Below are 6,045 nucleotides of genomic sequence, written 5' to 3' on the forward strand. Positions count from 1 at the left end.
GCCAGCCTTGGTACTTGAGTTGGCCTGGTGTCTGAATTCATCAGGATGGGCCTAGTCATGAGTTCCTGGGGGCCAGCTTGGTGCTTGGGTGCATTAAGGTGAACCTGGTGGCTGAGACTGTGGGTGCTGGCCTGGTGCTAGGACAAGACTAGAGCCTGGGTCCATGGGTGCAGCCTGATGTCTGGATCTACAGGAACTAGCATTGTGCTGGAGTAGCCTGGGAACTTGAGTCATGGGGCTGGACTGGAGCCTGGTGTCTGGCTCCACAGGGGTAGGCCTGGATTCTGAGTCACAGTGGTGGACCTGGAGTCTGGGTCCTAGGAGCTAGCCTAGTACTGGTGCAGACCTGGAGCTTGGGCCTGTAAGGGCTTACATAGAACCTGGGTTCACTAGGGAGCCTGGTGCTGGGGTCCATGACTAAGATGAGTGCTCACTTCACACTCCTTCCCCTATAGTTTATTTCTCCACAGTTCACTGAGGATATGGGGAAGGAGTGAGGCAGATAGTATGAAATTGTCCCTTTTATCCCTTTTGGTGCATCTTTTATTTCTGTGTTCCTCCCAAATGCTATAATTGGTAATCTGGATTTCTTAGTTCTTGTGAAGATGAAAATATTTCAAGTGTAGATGGTTGTTTAATGTTTCTATATGAAGACATGTGCTGGAAACTCCTATTCCACAATCTGTCTTTGTCACTGCTTCAATTCATTATTAGTGTGTGTGTGTGTGTGTGTGTGTGTACAGTTCTATGATATTTTTACACATGCTTAGATTTTAAAATATTCATTATATTTATTTCCCACAAAGAGTATATAAAGTAATTCCAACATTTCAAAGAATTCCCTTGTGCATCTCCTTCCCATCCACCCCTAACCTCTGGCAGCCACTGGTATACTCTTTCACCTTATATTTTTACCTTTTTCAGTATGTAACTTTTTGACTTTCTTCTTATTTTTTATTTTTATATTTATTTATTTATTTATTTATTTATTTATTTATTTATTTATGATAGTCATACAGAGAGAGAGAGAGAGAGGCAGAGACACAGGCAGAGGGAGAAGCAGGCTCCATGCACCGAGAGCCCGATGCGGGATTCGACCCCGGGTCTCCAGGATCGCGCCCTGGGCCAAAGGCAGGCGCCAAACCGCTGCGCCACCCAGGGATCCCCCATAAATAAAATATTTTTAAAAGATAAGAAGGGGGATCCCTGGGTGGTGCAGCGGTTTGGCGCCTGCCTTTGGCCCAGGGCTTGATCCTGGAGTCCCGCGTCGGGCTCCCAGCATGGAGCCTGCTTCTCCCTCCTCCTTTGTCTCTGCCTCTCTCTCTCTATGTCTATCAAAAATAAATAAATAAATACGTCTTTAAAAAATTTATTTATTTATTTATGAGAGGCGCACACACACACACACACAGAGGGAGAGAGAGAGACAGAGACAGAGACAGAGACACAGGCAGTGAGAGAAGCAGGCTCTATGCAAGGAGCCTGATGTGGGACTCGATCCTGGGTCTCCAGGATCACACCCTGGGCTGAAGACAGGTGCTAAACCACTGAGCCACCAAGGGATCCCAACTTTCTTTTTTAAAAAAGATTTGAGAGCGGGGATCCCTGGGTGGCGCAGTGGTTTGGCGCCTGCCTTTGGCCCAGGGAGCGATCCTGGAGACTCGGGATCAAATCCCACGTCGGGCTTCCGGTGCATGGAGCCTGCTTCTCCCTCTGTCTATGTCTCTGCCTCTCTCTCTCTCTGTGTGTGACTATCATAAATAAAGAAAAAAAATAAAAAAGATTTGAGAGCAATTAAGAACAGGGGGAGGAGCAGAGGGAGAGGTAGAGTCTTAAGCAGGCTCTATCTCATGATCTGGGATGAAATAGAGTTGACCAATTGAGCCACCCAGGCGTCCCAACTTTCTCTTTTAAACTTCTTTCCTTTAACATAATTTATTTGGAGTTCATCCATATTGCTTTGTGTATCAGTAATCCATTTTTGTTTACTATTCCTGTTGCATGTATCAGTAATGTATTTTTATTGTTTACTATTCCACCATAGGGTATCCATTTTTCCACTGAAGAACATTTGGATTGTTTACAGTTTTTGTGATTATAAAGATGCTGTAGACACTCGTGTAGGTTTTTGTGTAAACATAAATTTTCATTTCTTTAGTGTAAATATCTATAGGTGGGATTGCTAGGTCATATGGGAAGTAGATGTTTAACTTTTTAAGAAACTGCCAAATTGTTTTTCCAGAGTGGTTTCACCATTTTTCATTCCTTTTAGCAATGTATGAGAGGTCCAGTTGTTCCACATTCTCATCAGTGCTTGGTATTGTCACACATCTAGGGTTTTGAAAAGTTCCAGATTATAAACTGATGAATATGTCAAATGGTAGAACATCGCAGATGAATGTTAGACAAGAGTATCGATGCCTGTGTTTTTTGCTATTGCATATTACTTCTGGCAAGCCTGGTTCTCTTGCTGGGCCTCAAATTGACTGGAGAGAGTCAAGTATTACCTGGCAAGAAAGTCTCAAATTTTGTATGTCCTGTGCATAATCTGATACTAGGGGACAGGAAGGAAGGTAACAAGCTTGTTTACATATACACATTGCCAGAAAATTCATGGGAAATGAATAAATGTTTGTAGGATGGAGGTCATTTGCAGTTGGAAAAACTCTAACATTATCCTCATGCTGCTTGGATGTCTGGCATTGACTCATAATTGAGATAAGGACAGAGATATGTGAGGTGCTATTTAAAGTTAAAATTCCCCTGTACACCCCTAGAACTAATTTGTTTAATCAAGTAAATGATTAGAAAGCCCAGCTTGACTATGTAATGAGTGAACAGAGGGGCATAAAAAGCCCTTGCAGGGAACTTCTGCCTTGAGCACTCCCAAAGTAAAGATTTACACAGATTTTAGTGGTTCAATCTGGAGATAGAATGCAGTCTGTATATGAATAAGGACACTGGATAGCTTGCACCTGGATAGTTCTGGCTCCCTAATTGCTTACCTACCTTTTTGTTCTCTTAGTGAGCCACATCCTTTGGTTTTATTTATTATTACTTGTTTTTTTAAAGTAGGCTCCACAATGTGAGGTTTGAACTCACAACCCTGAGATCAAGACCTGAGCTGAGATCATGAGTCAGATGCTTAACTGAGTCACCTAGGTACCCCCTTTTGCTTTTAAATGAAAGCATTACGTGGATATGCTCTGTGGAGTCCTGTCTACCAAATGACTGATAGAATCTTTGCACATGTTAGCTCTCTTTTGTCTCATGACCTTGCAGTTAGGTCTACAGAATATGAATTTGTGAATTAATTCCTATTCTGTTATATATATTAGGAGTAAGTGGACTTGCATTCCAAAATCATGTTCACTCCTAAGAGGTGCCCAAACCACTTAGCTGAAAAGTCATTTCATATATTTATCAATTCATAAAATATTCATAAAAATTAATGAAGAAGAACATTGCCCAACTCCTTCAAAAGAAATCTTTATACAGGAGTATGGAACTTAGCCCAATCCTATTTCACACCAAAACCTAAATATTGGGCCTGCTTTTTTCTAAGAAGTAGCTTATATATTGTTAGTTGTTAGAAAGCAAAAATTCATTTATACTTTCTTCAGAGCATTCAAAGTACCTTCTACAAGGACATGGCTGTACTTATCTCCATATCTTGATTTCCTCTGCATCTTGGTTCATGGAGCATCAGGGAAATGACTCTGCACAGGATCTTTCAAAGATAAACTTGTTTCCAGCTGCATTATCCACAGTAGGTATATCAGGGCTGTTTTCTTTTTCTTTCTTTCTTCTTCTTCTTCTTTTTTTTTTTTTTTTGCAAAATTGTGAGGAATGTATTTGCATAGCTAAACTAACCAAGTTGTTAAGTATAATTTAATGTCAGAGAATGATAAAGATAGCATTATGAACTATTCATTGAGTTATTTATGTAGTTGCAAATAAAAAATACAGCCAATCTTTAACTGTTTCAAGATCAGTTTTTTTTTTTCACGCCAAAAATCTCTAGTAGTCACCATGCTTTTGCTCATTGACTCTGAATCCAAATGTTTATATCATTATTTTTTTTTAAGATTTTATTTATTCATGAGAGACACAGAGAGAGGCAGAGACACAGGCAGAGGGAGAAGCAGACTCCATGCAGGGAGCCCAACGTGGGACTTGATCCCAGGACTCCAGAATCACGCCCTGGGCCAAAGGCCAAAGGCAGGTGCCAAACCACTGAGCCACCCAAGGATCCCCTATATCATTATTTTTTTAAATGTTCATATCACTCACAGATTATTTTTCCTTTCTTTAAATCAATCCAATTTAATTTTTAAGATGTAACCTTTGGGCACCTGGGTGCCTCAGTCAGTTAAGCATCTGCCTTTAACTTAGGTCATGATCCCAGGGTCCTAGGATCAAACTCTACATAGGGTCCCTGTTCAATGGGGAGTCTGCTTCTCCCTGTGCCCTCCCCCCCATCCCGCTCATTAAATCTTTTAAAAGATAAAATGTAATCATTCTGTTTGTCAGGAATTTGAGAAGGCTTTAGCTGAGCAGTTCTTGCTTGGGGTCTTTCAGGTGGTTCCAGCTGGGTGTTAGCAGGGGCTACAGTCACCGGAAGACTTGATTGGGTGTCCCAGAAGGCTCACTTATATAGTTGACAGATGGTACTGGATGATGGCTTAGAGCTTAGCTGAGGCTATTACTCAGGTGCCTACACATAGACTCTCTAGCATTACAATCTCAGTATGGCTAGACTTCTTTCATCCAAGCAGCTTTCCCCAGAGTTAGAAGTTCCAAGCCTCAGCTGTCCCCCCCCCCCACTTTTTAAGGATTTATTTATTCACGAGACACACACACACACAGAGGCAGAGACACAGGCAGAGAGGGAGAAGCAGGCTCCACGCAGGGAGCCCACTGTGGGACTCGATCCCATGTCTCCAGGATCAGGCCCTGGACTGAAGGTGGCGCCAAACTGCTGAGCCACTCAGGCTGCTCCAGCTGTTCCCTTTTTAATTTCCCTTTCTTTAGTATAAATTTTTTGGTGCTGGGGATCTCTGGGTGGCTCAGTGGTTTAGCGCCCGCCTTCGGCCTAGGATGTGATCCTGGAGTCCCGGGATCAAGTCCCACATCAGGCTCCCTGCATGGAGCCTGCTTCTCCCTCTGCCTGTGTCTCTGCCTCTCTCTCTTTCTCTCTCTCATGTATAAATAAAATCTTTAAAAACATTAAAAAATAATTCTTTTGGTATTGTATAAGGAGTGAGTTATGGCTAAAGTCATTCTTATGATTTTTTTTTAAGAGAGAGAGCATGCGTGTTGGGGTGTGGAGGGAGGGATAGAGAGAAAGTAGAGAGAAAGGGAGAGAGAAATCCAAAGCAGTATTCACCCTCAGCAAGGCCCCAGACACGGGGCTTGATCTCATGACCTTGAGATCATGACCTGAGCCAAAATCATGAGTAAGACACTCAACTAACTGAGCCACCCAGGCACTCCTTAGGATCACTTCTAAATGTTATGGAGACAAGCCACCTTAGCTCACTTCCAATTAATTTTTTTCAAGATTTTATTATTTATTCATGAGAGACACAGAGAGAAAGGCAGAGACATAGGCAGAGAGAGAAGCAGGTTCCCTATGGGGAGCCTGATGCGGGACTCAATCCCAAGACCCGGGTTCATGCCCTGAACTGAAGGCAGATGCTCAACCACTGAGCCACCCAGGTGCCCCTAATCATTTCATTTAAAGAGTTCCCATCCAATGTAAATATCATGGTGGTGTGTACCATTTGAATTATGACTACAAGCTTTTCCATATTCATCATTTTTATACATCCATCAAGATATAGGCCATAGGTCAAAGCTATTATTCCCTGTTCCCTTTACTATACTCATAGAGTTTTTCTGCAATTAGAACTCTCTAATGCAAGGAAGCATACTAGGAGCCTTCCTTTCCTTAGTGTGACTTTTGGATTTCAAATATGGCATTATTGTGGCTAGATGCAATCACATATTTATTACATTTGTTTAGTATTACATTACAGTATG

This window comes from Vulpes vulpes, chromosome 1, assembly GCF_048418805.1.
Source record: "Vulpes vulpes isolate BD-2025 chromosome 1, VulVul3, whole genome shotgun sequence".
In the NCBI taxonomy this organism is placed as follows: Eukaryota; Metazoa; Chordata; class Mammalia; order Carnivora; family Canidae; genus Vulpes; species Vulpes vulpes.